The sequence below is a fragment of the Oryctolagus cuniculus genome, chromosome 12 (assembly GCF_964237555.1).
Source record: "Oryctolagus cuniculus chromosome 12, mOryCun1.1, whole genome shotgun sequence".
NCBI classification, from domain to species: domain Eukaryota; kingdom Metazoa; phylum Chordata; class Mammalia; order Lagomorpha; family Leporidae; genus Oryctolagus; species Oryctolagus cuniculus.
Genome location: NC_091443.1, coordinates 55,040,930 through 55,055,426, shown reverse-complemented (window position 1 = coordinate 55,055,426; position 14,497 = coordinate 55,040,930). Strand labels below are relative to the sequence as shown.

General features: G+C 39.4%; 1 protein-coding gene and 1 pseudogene across 6 annotated transcripts in view; one reads left to right on the top strand and one right to left on the bottom strand.

Moving 5' to 3' along the window:
- Window positions 1-465: 465 nt before the first annotated feature.
- Window positions 466-14,497, top strand: part of LOC100342568 (olfactory receptor 4K13) — a 99,711-nt gene continuing 85,679 nt past the window's right edge. For 3 of the 6 annotated variants that reach the window (XR_007910461.2, XM_051822577.2, XM_051822575.2), the window contains exons 1-3: window positions 466-536; window positions 8,402-8,528; window positions 13,823-13,903. The gene's annotated coding sequence lies outside the window, so the exon portion shown is untranslated. The remainder of the gene's footprint in view (window positions 537-8,401; window positions 8,529-13,822; window positions 13,904-14,497) is intronic. The other 3 variants (XM_051822578.2, XM_051822576.2, XM_051822574.2) reach the window with 1 other exon arrangement.
- Window positions 11,599-12,612, bottom strand: LOC100342065 (olfactory receptor 4K13-like; annotated as a pseudogene).

The window sequence follows — 14,497 nt, the reverse complement described above, 5'->3', positions numbered from 1 at the left end:
AACCAATATAATCACAGTGAAAGAGGATAATGGAGAATTAACCAGAGTAACTCTGATCAAAACATGTTGAATGCATACCAAAATAATATAGAAAAATATTAATAATATAAACATTTTGAGCTCTAGTCAGTTTTGTTTTTGTGAAAATAAGGTTACCAATTCCAAAAGTACCTTTTATGTATTGGAGAGCTGAGAAAACAGGAAAGGGTATTGTGAATGAGGAGTTGCATGATTCTCAGTAGGAAGAAGGAATTACAAATATGACACAGGGGGTCTGCAATAAACCCCGGGGCTTTGGATTGGAAATGGAAATGTTGGCAGAAATGGTTGGTTTTATTTAAACTATATGGACTAGAGTACTTCAAAAAGTTCATGGAACATGGAGTATTTTGCAACAATATGGGTGGAACTTGAAGTCATTGTTACATCGAATAAGTAAGTGCAGAAAGACAAGTACCGCATGATCTCACTCAAATGCGGAATTCAAAACAGTTGATCTCATAGAAATTAAGAGTATAATGTCAGGAGAGGCTGGGGTGAGTAGGGGAAGGGAGGGCTGGGGAGGGGTGAATTAATGGGTACTAAGTTATGTATATTTCTCTAAAACAAAGAGAAAAAAAGATTTAAAATATTTTGGCTGTAAATGAATGCTAAATGTTTGAGGAAACAGATATGTTTACCCTGATTGGGACATTACACATGAATATATGTATCAAAATATCACTGGATGCCTCATAATTATTTACAATTTTAGTGTCAGGTAAAAATTAAAAAAAATGAGCATTTGACCTAGTGATGAAACTAAGTTAGGATGCTCCTGTTCTATATGGGATCCCTTTGTTCAATGCCTGCCAAAGCTCCAAATTCTAACTTTCTGTTCATTCAAACCCTGAGAGACAGAGGGCTTGTCATCCATGTGGGATATTGCATTGAGTTTTCAACTTCCGACTTTGAACTCATAGCCATTGTGAATATTTGCAAGTACATAGGTGGATGGGAACCTACTCTCTCATAGTCTGTTTTTATATCTTTGTGTGTCTTTTTGTTTCACTGTTTTTGTCTATGAATAAATTCAATATAAAAATATATTCCACGTGTTTCTGAAGCACTCTCATGGATATACACATACAAACTACACTCCTCTCTCTTTTCTCTGTACGCTACAAGGATTTAAAACCAAATGACATCACAGTAACAATAACCTCAACTAGTTCTGGAGTCTTGGTATCAAATAAACTTTATCTACAGCCAAGAACCAGTAATCTTTGGAGAAATGGCTGAACTCAGAGCTAGAATTAATGAATTAAAAATGAGTCTACAACTTCTTTTTATGTAAGAAAGTAAATTTCTGAATTAAAATGAGACTTTTGAGGCCACCGCTGTGGCATAGTGGGTAAAGCCACTGCCTGCAGTGCCAGCATCCCATATAGGCGCCGGCTTGAGACCCAGCTTATCCAGTTCTGATCCAGCTCTCTGCTATGGCCTGGGAAAGCAGTACAAGATGGCCCACGTGCTTGGGCCCCTGCATCTGTGTGGGAGACCTGGAAGAAACTCCTGGCTCCCGGCTTTGGATTGGCTCAGCTCTGGTCGTTGTGGGCAATTGGGGAGTGAACCAGTGGATGGAAGACCTCTTCTCTGACTCTACCTCTCTCTGTAACTCTGTCTTTCAAATAAATAGATAAAATCTTTTTTAAAAAAATAAGGAGACTTTTTGTTGGGCACCAAAAAGTATGTTGTGCCCAGATCGTTAGATCCCCGCAGAGACCCCCAGAGAGTCGATCACACCAAACTGCAAAAGCAAGGTTTATTTGGGAGTACAAGCCGCGACAGGGACCCCATCCAACCAACCGGCACAGCAGAGGAAGGAGTGAGGCCCCGGTCTTTGTTTGGGAGAGTTTTTAAAGGAAAAAACGGGCTACATCAGCAGGAAAAAGGAGTTACATACAGCATGGAAGCTTTGGGCACAGGGAGTTACTTTGTTCAGAAATCTCTACTGTGCTGTCCTTGGTCTACTGAGCTAGCTGTGCCTGGTAAGCTTTGATATCACCCGAATGCCTGAATGCCTGCTTTTACGAGGACTTGAGTCTACTATGGGAAAGGGAGGCTGTTTTTTTGTTTGTTTAAAAATGGAGTCACTTTGGTTCTTCATTTTGACATGCTAAACTGAAAGGTGCACACTATCCAAACATAGGAAAATTGAACACTTTACTAATTATGGCGATTTTAAACTAATTTAGAAATGGGAAGAAGTCTATTCTGATGAGCATATGAGTGAAAAGATAAAGAGGGATGGGAATTAAATCTCTTTCCTCTGTAGAATAACAGTTGGTAAATATAGATCAAACAACGGAATTAGAAAACAACTATTTGTGAACTCAAAAGGCTTCCATAGCCTTGGAAACTCATGACTGGAGCATAGGGAGATTACTGACACCATAAACAGGATTGTCAATTTGTAAAGTCAACAACAGGAGTCACTGTGCACTTACTCCTCATGTAGGTTTTTTGTCCTTAATGTGCTGTACATTGAGATTTTTTTTTAATTAATTAATTTATTTATTTTTATTTTTGACAGGCAGAGTGGACAGTGAGAGAGAGAGAGAGACAGAGAGAAAGGTCTTCCTTTGCCTTTTAGTTCGCCCTCCAATGGCCGCTACGGCTGGCGTGCTGCGGCCGGCGCACTGCACTGATCTGATGGCAGGAACCAGGTACTTATCCTGGTCTCCCATGGGGTGCAGGGCCCAAGCACTTGGGCCATCCTCCACTGCACTCCCGGGCCACAGCAGAGAGCTGGACTGGAAGAGGAGCAACCGGTTCAGAATCCAGTGCCCCAACCAGGACTAGAACCTGGTGTGCTGGCGCTGCAAGGTGGAGGATTAGCCTAGTGAGCCGCGGTGCCGGCCTCAAGATTCATTTTCAATTCTCTTTATATACGGAAGATCAGTTTAGCATATATTAAGTAAAGATTTCAACAGTTTGCACCCGCACAGAAACACAAAGTGAAAAATGCTGTTTGAGTACTAGTTTATAGCATTAAATCACAATGTACAGCACACTAAGGACAGAGATCCTACATGGGGAGTAAGTGCACAGTGACTCCTGCTGTTGAGTTAACAAATTGACACTCTTGTTTATGGCATCAGTAATCACCCTAGCCTCTTGTCATGAGTTGCCAAGGCTATGGAAGCCTTTTGAGTTCACCGACTCTGATCATATTTAGACAAGGTCATAGTCAAAGTGGAAGTTCTCTCCTCCCTTCAGAGAAAGGTACCTCCTTCTTTGATGACCCGTTCTTTCTACTGGGATCTCACTCACCGAGATCTTTCATGTAGGGTTTTTGTTTTGTTTTGTTTTGTTTTGTTTTTGTTTTTGTTTTTGTTTTTGTTTTTGTTTTTTTGCCAGAGTGTTTTGGCTTTCCATGCCTGTAATACTCTCATGGGCTTTTCAGCCAGATCCGCATGCCTGGGCTGATTCTGAGGCCAGAGTGCTGTTTAGGACATCTGCCTTCCATGGGTCTGCTGTGTACATTGAGATTTAATGCTATAACGAGTACTCAAGACAGTATTTTTCACTTTGTGTTTCTATGTGGGTGCAAACTGTTGAAATCTTTACTTAATGTATACTAAACTGATCTTCTGTATATAAAGAAAATTGAAAATGAATCCTGATAAGAATGGAAGGGGAGAGAGAGCGGGAAAGGGGAGGGTTGCGGGTGGTAGGGAAGTCATGGGGGGGGAGAAGCCAATGTAATCCATAAGCTGTACTTTGGAAATCTATATTCATTAAATAAAAGTTAAAAAGAAAACAGCCATTTGGAAATCATAATTTTATAAATGATTCAGAAGAATCATCAGTTTCAACTAAAATTAGTGAATAAAATTTTAATAAGGAGTAAAATATTATACAACCTAGAAGTATTTCTATAAACTCAATTATAAGTCATATGAAAGCTGTAAATTCCCAGGCAATGGGAATGGCTGCTGTGGAAGTCTCTGATTCATGAGCGGTGGAATCCTCAAAGCCCTTCTTTCCTGGAGTTTCTTCACATTAACATGAGGAATCAGATGAAATGATGCTGTGGAGCAGTGTGGAAAATGAGGATATGCAGCAGTGAGCATGCTAGGAGAGCCGACCGCAGCTGCAGGTGCCACTGGTGATGTTGCATGAGGGACAGCCTTGTCGACCACAGTCTGTGAGTTCAGCCCAGACTCCAGCAGGGGGCAGTGTCCCCCGTAATCCAGGGAGGGAAAAACATCTTTCCCTCCATCCTCCTACAAGGACACCCAGCAAGCAGAGGGGAGAGGAGCCAGATTGACACAAGTAGAGCCTGCCTTGGCTCTTGCAGGTGCCACCAGGGGATTTTAGCAGAGGGAGAAATCTGAGCTTCCCAATGTCTTTGACTCTGGATGGAAGAGGTGACAGGTGGCTGGGTGCCCACATGAGATTGTGAGGTGCCGCCATCCTCTCAACCTAACTCAGGCTCCAGGGCTCAAAGTGCCAAGGCGGAGTACCCACAGGCAGTTGGCTCTGAAAAGGCTATGTACTCTCCATGGACCATTCAAACTTGTGGGGCAGAGCGGGGATCCTCTGGACACTGTGACTGTGGGAGAAGTGAGTGCTGTGATGGTGGGAATCCTGTGATTGCACGCTATGGTGCGGGATGTAACTGGGTCTCTGAACAATCACTGTGTCTGGTGTCAGAGGTTCAGAGATCCCTGACGGCTTGTTGGGGGTCATTGCTAAAGGTTCTGTGCTCACACAAGCCTGCACAGATTCTTCGTGTGGTTCATGCAACAGCATGTGTGAAGGTTGTGCTCACTGTGGGCTAACTGATGGCACTGATCACTTTGGAAGAAAGGAGGTGAGGTTGTGATCACACAAGCAAATGCAATTATATCCTCCTTTTTGGTGACAATACCATGACCAACTTGGATGTCACCTTGGATTCTCACCCACCCATGAACAGCGACCAGAGTTCCTTAGCCCTTCCTAGCACACACCTCTAGGTATTCACTGAAGGAACAGCTAATCCACTAAGCCACAGAGGTATAGTTCAAAGATAAAACCAGTCACTGGAAGAAACCAACAAGTCTTTTAACAAGTGTCTAAAAATAAATGAAATACAAGAAACAAGAACAAGGAAGACAATATGACTCCCAAAAATAACACAACAATACTTCACTGTTAGAATGTGAAGATGGGGGCTGGCACTGTGGCATAGCATGTAAACCACCAAATGCAGTGCAGCATCCCATATGGGCACTGCTTCGTGTCCTGGGTGCTCTACTTCTGATCCAGCTCTTTGCTATGGTATGGGAAAACAGTAGAAGATGGCCTGAGTCCTTGGGCTCCTGCACCCACATAAGAGGCCTGGAGGAAGCTCCTGGCTCCCGGCTTCAGATCAGCTCAGCTCCGACCATTGCAGCCATCTGGGGAGTGAACCAGTAGATGAAAGACCCCTCTCTCTCTCTCTATTTTTTTTCTCTCTCTCTCTCTGCCTCTGCCTCTCTGTAGCTCTGCCTTTCAAATAAATAAATAAATCTTTAAAAAAAAGAATGTGAAGATGAAGAGATTGATGTAATACCTGAAAACAAATTCAAAAAGAATGGTCATAGGATTACTCAGAAGTAATGAGAGGCAAATTCATAAGTAAAGAAATCCATAAATGACATAGATGAAAATTTTTCCCATGAGATTGAGATTTTGAAGAGAAATCAAATTGAAATACTATAAATGGAGAATTCAATATGTCAAATAAAAAATACTGTGGAAAGTCTTAGCACCAGACTAGGTGAGGCAGAACAAAGAATATCCAAGCTAGAAGAAAAAAAACCTTTGGAACTTTTCTCAGACCAAGAAAAAACAAAGAAGAAAAATAAATTAGAAAAGTTTGAAATAGTGTTGGAGATTTATGGGATACTATAAAACAACCCTCATACAGGTTTTAGGATTTCCTGGAGGTGTGGAAAGAGAGCATGGATTGGAAGATCTACTCAGTGAAATAATAACAGAAAACTTCCCTAATTTGGAGAAAGAAATGGACATCCAAGGACAAGAAGCACATAGAACTCCTAATAGACCTGACCAGAAAAGATCTTCACAATGACACATTGTAGTCAAACTTTCAACAGTAATACATAAAGTTATAAAGCACATAGAAAACATTAGGGTTACAAAAATAATAATTTTAAGGATATGTCAAGCAGAAAACACCTTACTGAAGCTATTAAACTTATTATTACCAGAAATAGAACCAATTACCATTATTCACCACCTCATATGAGTTTCTGAAGTTGCACATCATCATTTGCATCATTTCTGTGGTATTATAAGGTCAAATCGTGAGAAACATTAGATAAAGTCAAAATGACACATTCTGTGAACACTGTGGTTTCTACCAATGAACTATATTCAAGGTCATGAGTGTTAAGGAAACACTTTTTTGATGATTAAAGACATCTGACAATTAAATACAACTCTGATCTTGGACCAAATATGCATATATTTGGTGTGTGTGTGCATATGCACACACACATACACAAAAACTTATTTTCTTTTTTCTTTCTTTCTTTCTTTCTTTTTTTTTTTTTTTGGAAGGCAGAGTGGACAGTGAGAGAGAGAGACAGAGAGAAAGGTCTTCCTTTGCCCTTGGTTCACCCTCCAATGGCCACCGTGGCCAGCACACTGCGCTGATCCGAAGGCAGGAGCCAGGTGCTTCTCCTGGTCTCCCATGTGGGTGCAGGGCCCAAACACTTGGGCCATCCTCCACTGCCTTCCCGGGCCACACCAGAGAGCTGGCCTGGAAGAGGGGCAACCGGGACAGAATCCGGTGCCTGACCAGGACTAGAACGGGCAGAGGATTAGCCTATTGAGCCACGGTGCCAGCCAATTTATTTTCCAAAATAACACTAGTTACTGCTTGGGATGCCCACATAGTTGAGTGCTGGCTCTACTCTGTTCCTGATAACAGCTCCCTAGTATTGACATCTTGGGATTCTGTAGAATTAATAGGAATATTTTGAAGCACTGAACTCTCTATAAAATAGCATTGATTGGGTCAGCGCTGTGGCTCACTTGGCTAATCCTCCACCTGCAGCGCTGGCACCCCGGGTTCTAGTCCCGGTTGCTCCTCTTCCAGTCCAGCTCTCTGCTGTGGCCCGGGAGTGCAGTGGAGGATGCCCAAGTGCTTGGGTCCCTGCACCCACTGGGAGACCAGGAGGAAGCACCTGGCTCCTGGCTTTGGGCAGCACAGCGCCAGCCGTGGCTGCCATTAGGGGAGTGAACCAACAGAAGGAAGACCTTTCTCTCTGACTCTCTCTCACTGTCTATAATTCTCTCTCTCTCTCTGTCTCTCTCTCACTAACTCTGCCTGCCTGCCAAAAAAAAAAAAAAAAATTATTGATGGCATACAAAGAAAAAGAAAACAGAATGGTATTTATGCTGATTATATCAGACATCAATAAAATGATTAGAAATTTTATATTTAAGGAAAAATACTAGAATGAATTTAGAATGAATGACAATGTAAAGAGTACTGGAATGAGGAATAATTTAGGAAAAATATGAAAATAATATAAAATAAACTGAGGTATCACTCATTTTTATCTCAACTTCATATGTGTTACACTAAAAAAGGCAAGACAGGAAAAGACTTGTGGAACCCACATGGTGTTCTAAATCTTTTCCTTGTAGTATAGCATAAAGACGCAAGTAATTAGGTTAAGTCCAGTAATTAATCAGTGTGTTTCCCAATAGTTGGTCAAGACTTTCTCCTAAAATTTCCATAATGGAATAAGCTTTACCTGATTAGACAAGCTAGTGATGTCACAATCTAACCAGTCTATCAAGTAGTTTTTATTGTGTACACACATTATATTAGACATGAATGGGGAATATTTTAGAAATTAAGATAGACATAATTCTAAAATTCAAGAATTTTTATGTTTTAGCAGGAAATACAGGCAGATATAAATAATTAATTATCTGAATTAAACATGACAGATACTACACAATTTAGGGTAGACTTCTGTGGAATTATAATACAAAGGAATCCCATCAAATTTCGATGGTGAGGGAACATTTCTATCAAGATGATATTGAACCTTTACTTGAAAAATGTTCAGGAGTCTGTGTGGACTAGGCAGGAGGGGAAAAGCTATTTAATAAATATTTGAGTGCTTACATGCATATTAAAAATAAGTTAGATTCCTATTGTATGCCAATAAGAAATTAAATTTCTATTTGGAGTAAATAAATCTGAGAAAGGAAAAGTATTTGAGGTTATAAAACAATAGAAAACAAAATAGCTTTTCATAAGAGATGTATTACATATATATATATAAAATCCAACACATAAAACATAGATAAATATGACTATATTTTCTGTTTATTTATTTATTAGGGAAGGAGAGAGGGGAGAGAGAGAGAGCGCAAAACCTCCCATCTGCTGATTCCCTCCACAAAAGTTTGCAATGGCTGAGACTGGGACAAGTTAACACAGAGAGCCAGAAACAACCCAGACCTCACATGTGAGTGGCAGATTTAGCCTATAAGTTCTACTATATTTTCCTCCTTTTCATTCTCAAAAGTTAGACTAGTGATTTTATTTGTTCCTGAAGGTATAAACTGGCCAGCTGGAGTCTGTTATGTATTCATATTGCCATCCACTCATTAGAATTTTCTGGCTTTACATACATGTTTCTCAGTATCTAAGTGTTTTGTTTTGCAAATTTGTCTAATGGCTCTAATCAGCCATTAGCAATCAATCAGAATTACCATGAAAAGCAGTCTTTAAACATTTTTTTGCATAAGATACTTATGCCACAGAATGTGCCATTATTATGAGGAGGTGTTTGTGAGAAAGAAAAGTTTCTTAAATTAAAAAGAAATTAAATAAGTATTTCACAAATTGGAACTCATATTTGAAATTCCATGCCAACTGATAAGCATGGTGTACACAGAATTTTCCAGAATAAAGCCAGCATTTTTAAAAGGCGTGGTCTAGAACCAAATTTAATGGAATCATAGTATTGAAGAAGGAAGAAGAGGAGAAGGAGGGAACATGTGTAAGTTTGCTTTTTCAAGGTGTGTTATTCTTTAAATCAAAAGAATTATAGCAGGAAATGGCATGGTAGATTTTAGTGTGATTTCTGGTTTTGTATCTGCTTTTAGAAAAGACTCATTGTAAAGGGAACTGAATCTGAAGTGGGGCGGCTGGTACAGGAACAGGCATCCAGCCCTGTGAGATGCCAGAGCTGCAGGAGGTGGATTAACCCTTTGTGCTTCAAGCTGGCCCCAGGAATTCACTCTTAAGCTGAATTGCATTCTGTTGTGTCTATATACCATACTTTGTCTATCCAAAGAAATGTAAATATTTGGAATGTTTATTTTTATAAATAAAATGTGTGCTATTTAAGGATGATTAGCCCATTGAGGTTACTGAGTTAAAAAAAGTTTATTTCACAAATCCTAATTTCCAACACCACTGAGAATCTTCCCCAAACTTGAAATTTATTAATAGACATGCTAAATGTACATGAAGATAAAAAAGTAACTTTAGAAATGAAAAAAATTCTAATTGTAGGACAAGAAAATGAAACAAACTATTCCACTAGCTTTGCCTCAACCTGAATCTCTAGTTTAAAAGTCCCTGATAATTAATAACTCTTTTTTTTTATTTAATGAGCATAAATTTCCAAAGTACAGCTTATGGATTACAATAGCTTCTTCCCCCCCGTAACTTCCCTCCCACCCACAACCCTCTCCTTTCCCACTCCCTCTCCCCTTCCCTTCATGTTGTAGGACCCCAAAAGCGGTGTCCTTTTGTGATGACCCCAGAAACACAGACTCCAGACCAGATGATGCAAAAGAACAGGAGGCAATTTTATTTCATTTGTGCAAATGGGCCCTCTGCTGCCGCAAGCAGCGAGAAAGAGAGAGGAGCCCTGAACAATCATTTTACACAGTTTTTAAAGGGCAAAACCACAAAATTAACATACTATAGGGTGGCGTAAGTTTATTGGGCAACTACAAGGGGAGGAGGTCGTCGAGGAGGAGGAGAAACAGGGGGCTACGTGCCCTACGTGTCTAAGCTTGGATATGGGGAGGGGGTCAGTGAAGAGCAGAAAGGGGTGGCTACGTGCCCTACGTGCCTCGCGGTTTTTTGTTAAGCTTGAACAAGCACAGGGGAGGGGGCTTATGTGCATACCAGGATGTTCTGTCGCCCTTATCTCTGGGTAGTAGCTATCTGATTTCTCTGTGAACTTAGTTTACTCCCCATTTCCCAGGACTGTTTTATTAAGGCCATTTTTTATGGCGGCTCTTGGCTCCTTTCAATGTCAAGATTAATTTTCAATTATCTTTATATACAGAAGATCAATTTAGCGTATATTAAGTAAAGATTTCCACATTTTGCTCCCACACAGAAACACAAACGTGTAAAGTACTATTTGAGTACTAGTTATAGCATTAATTAAGCACCTAAGAGTAATTGTGTATTAATTACAGAGTTCAACCAATAGTTTTAAGTAGAATATAAAATGCAACTTTTGTATTGTTGTGGCTTCCCCCCCAACCTCCCTCCCTCCCATGGCCCTCCCCTCTCCCACTCCCTCTCCCATTCCGCCCTTCATCACGTTTCATTTTCAATTGCCTTCATATACTGAAGATCAACTTAGTATATACTAAGCAGGGATTTCAACAGGCTGCACTCACACAACCGAACCAGGTATAGGGTATTGTTTGACTAGTAGTGTTGTTTTTGAGTTTCATAGTTAAACACATTAAGGACAGAGATCCTACGTGGGGAGCATGAACCCAGTGACTCCCGTTGTTGATTTAACAATTTACACTCTTATTTATGATGTCAGCAATCACCCGAGACTCTTGCTATGAGCTGTCTAGGCTATGGAAGCCCCTTGAGTTCACCGACTCTGAATTTGTTTAGTCAAGGCCGTATCACAGTGGAGGTTCCTTCCTCCCTTCAGAGAAAGGCGCCTCTCTCCTTGATGGCCTGATCCTTCTGCTGGGGTCTTGTTCACAGACCTGAAAGATGGTGAACTATGCCCGGGCAGGGCGAAGCCAGAGGAAACTCTGGTGGAGGTCCGTAGCGGTCCTGACGTGCAAATCGGTCGTCCGACCTGGGTATAGGGGAGAAAGACTAATCGAACCATCTAGTAGCTGGTTCCCTCCGAAGTTTCCCTCAGGATAGCTGGCGCTCTCGCAACCCTGCAGTTTTATCCGGTAAAGCGAATGATTAGAGGTCTTGGGGCCGAAATGATCTCAACCTATGCTCAAACATTAATAACTCTTAATTGAAAGATAAGTTTAAAAAAATTAAAATTTTTACCAAACGCAATCTTCTTTACATCTTAATATGCTAAAAATTATAGAAATTTTGTAAGGAAACATTGTTTTTATATTTTAAATAGCTTAATATAGCAGGGTACATAATAAATGCATCTAGTTTTAGACATTATATCTCATTTATGAATTTTTTTAATAAGTATTAAGTCAAAATTCTTAATACTACCTGGAATTTTCAGTAAATATAGTTGATATATCATTTAACATTTACATTTTAATTATGTAAACAAATATTTATGAGTCAAACCTGGAAATAGCAGAATACACAAACAAAAAATCTGAGATTACAAACATTATAAACCGTGTTTAAAGGGCCATCCTGGAACCAAAATGCTGGCTGCTGAGTCTCTTAATGGCCGCCTTCATTTCCTGATTCCTTAGAGTATAAATAATTGGATTAAGGAGGGGGGTGATTATAGAGTAAAAAACAGAAAGAAACTTATCTACAGAATAACTGTTGAATGGAAAAGCATAAATGAAGATAGCTGGGCCAAAGAAGAGGGTGACTACAGTGATGTGGGCAGAGAGAGTGGACACAGCCTTGGAAGATGCACTGGAGGAGTGATGCCAGATGGTGACCAGCATGATGATGTAGGACATCAGCAACAGAACAAAGCAGATTAGGGACAGGAGCCCACTGTCTGCAATCACCAACAGCTCCAGGATATAGGTTTCAGTGCAGGCGAGCTTGATGACCAGGGGGAGGTCACAGAAAATGCTGTCCACAACATTGGGACCACAGAAAGGTAAACCTACTGTAAAAACCATTTGGCTTGTGGTGTGTACAAACCCAGTTGTCCATGAAAGCAACAGAAACAAAATGAGCATCCTGTGGTTCATGATGATCTTGTAGTGCAAGGGCTTGCATATGGCAACATACCTGTCAATGGCCATAGCTATCAGGAGAGACATCTCGCCACCTCCAAAGAAGTGCATAAAAAACATCTGGGCCATGCAGCCCCAGAAGGAGATGGACTTCTGTTTCCTAAGGAAATCTGCAATCACTTTGGGAGTAGCCACAGAGGAAAGACATAAGTCAAAAAATGATAAATTTGCCAGGAGGAAATACATGGGCGAATGAAGATGGTTATCAACTAGCACAGAAATCACAATGAGGAGGTTTCCCACTACGATGGCTGCATAGACCAGAAAGAAGATTCCAAAAAAGATTATTTGAATTTCTTGAGAACTAGAAAGTCCTAGGAGGATGAACTCAGAAACAGTTGAGTTCTTATTTAGGATGTCCATTTGTATGAATTCACCAGCAGTTGTCTAAAGGAGGAAAAAACAGAGGAAATCATAGAGACTGTCAAGAGAGTGAAACTAATTATTGCTTTTGCGTTTTGTTCTTTAATCAGTGAAACAACTCTTTGGCAATGTGATTTTTTTGTACATTTTAAGATTTAGCAGTTTGAAATATTTCAGAGGACACAAAGCCAATAGAGATGATATTGGATAGAAAGCCTCCTGGTTAATATGAGGTAAGGTCAGTAGGAGGTGTGAGTAAATGTTCTTATTTCAATTTCATCTCCAGGTCAGACTGTGAATGGACATTGTTGGAAAGATATGAATGACCTTGGAAAAGCATCAAAGAAGTAGATTTTCATATTTTTTAACTCCCAGAAAGTATACTGACAGATGTTTCTCTGACATTCTCAAATGTATTAAAAATTGTGTGTACTTTGCCAAGTTGAAAAATATTGCTCAAATAATAATGTGTGCATTATGCTTTTCTGAAGAGATTTGAAATACCCAAATAAAAGACCTTGACCATGTTGTTGACATAGAATTGAAAGTTGGGTGTTCGTATTTTTACTTAGGACCCAATTCATTTGGTGAAGAAAGATTCAGGTTTTACATATAAACAATCCAGATTCCAGATTAACTCTAAACTATTGAGATTCATTACATATTGTGTAAGTCTTCTATTAGTGTAGTTGACAAACTAACTGTGTCCTATCTGCTCATTCTTATGCAATTATCAAAAATTGGATAGAAAATCATTTGTATCTGATATTCCTGTTTAGTCATATGTTTTGACATCTAATGGGTATATAGAGTTTCCAAAACCACCACTATTAAGACTAGACTATAGTGGATGTGACAACTTAGTTTTATTCAAATTTTCTTCCTCAAATAAGTGGAAAGAGTGAAGTGAATGCCTAAGCTTTTTCACCCAGTGAAAAAAGCCATCTACCTGTAGCCCAAAGGTAGACATAAGGTATGAACAGTATCTTTACAAAAGTGCTTATTCTCTTCAGATCTTTGCTTCATAACAATGATTATTCTCTAAGGTTCATCTAACCTTAACGTTTTCTAGGATATATATAAGTAAGAATATGCCACTGAAAGTAGACTCAGCTAAGCTATTTTTAACCAAAATACTTACATTTACTAAGGCCAGGAAACTGTTTACATTAATATATTTATTTCAGACCTCTCCTTTTGTCTTCCTTAGATCCATGATTTAATTCTTATCACAGGCTTCCTGCTCATCTCCAGAGCTAAGACTGATTTTGAAGGAAGAAAGCAAATATAGGTGATTTTTGTTCATTTCAACCTTTAAATCACACAGCTTAAATTTAAGAATACAGTATCTCTAGCTAACAACAATGATCATCTATATATACATATTCTTTTCTATGAATGAACACAATCAGTTAGGCAAATATTTAATCATATGTGACTCGTAGCTAAACTATATTGGCCTCAATCATCCATAGTATGTGAAAGCAAGTCTATTTGACAAGGTAATAGAATATGAAAGAGGAAATGTTCGATAATTCTCACTCAAGTTGTGACACTTTGTTAATTGTGCATGTATTCTTACAGTAGACAACATATACAGCTACAGCTTCTGGGTCTTCTGAATTTCTAAAGTTTGCACATAAGTAGATGTATACACAGAAGCACATGGGACTACTCTGATTTCTTTAAGATCTTTCTAGCTGAAGGAGTGTTTAAATATTTACCCATTTTATATTGTTTTCATAGAGATATTGAAACCTTCTCATATGTTCCTCCTCATGTCCTAAGAATTATAATAAGGAAATGAATATTTTCTGAGTAGTAACATTCTATGATTTTCTAATCTCGGGAAAGGCAATTTTCTTTTTTCAGTTTGATTATCTCT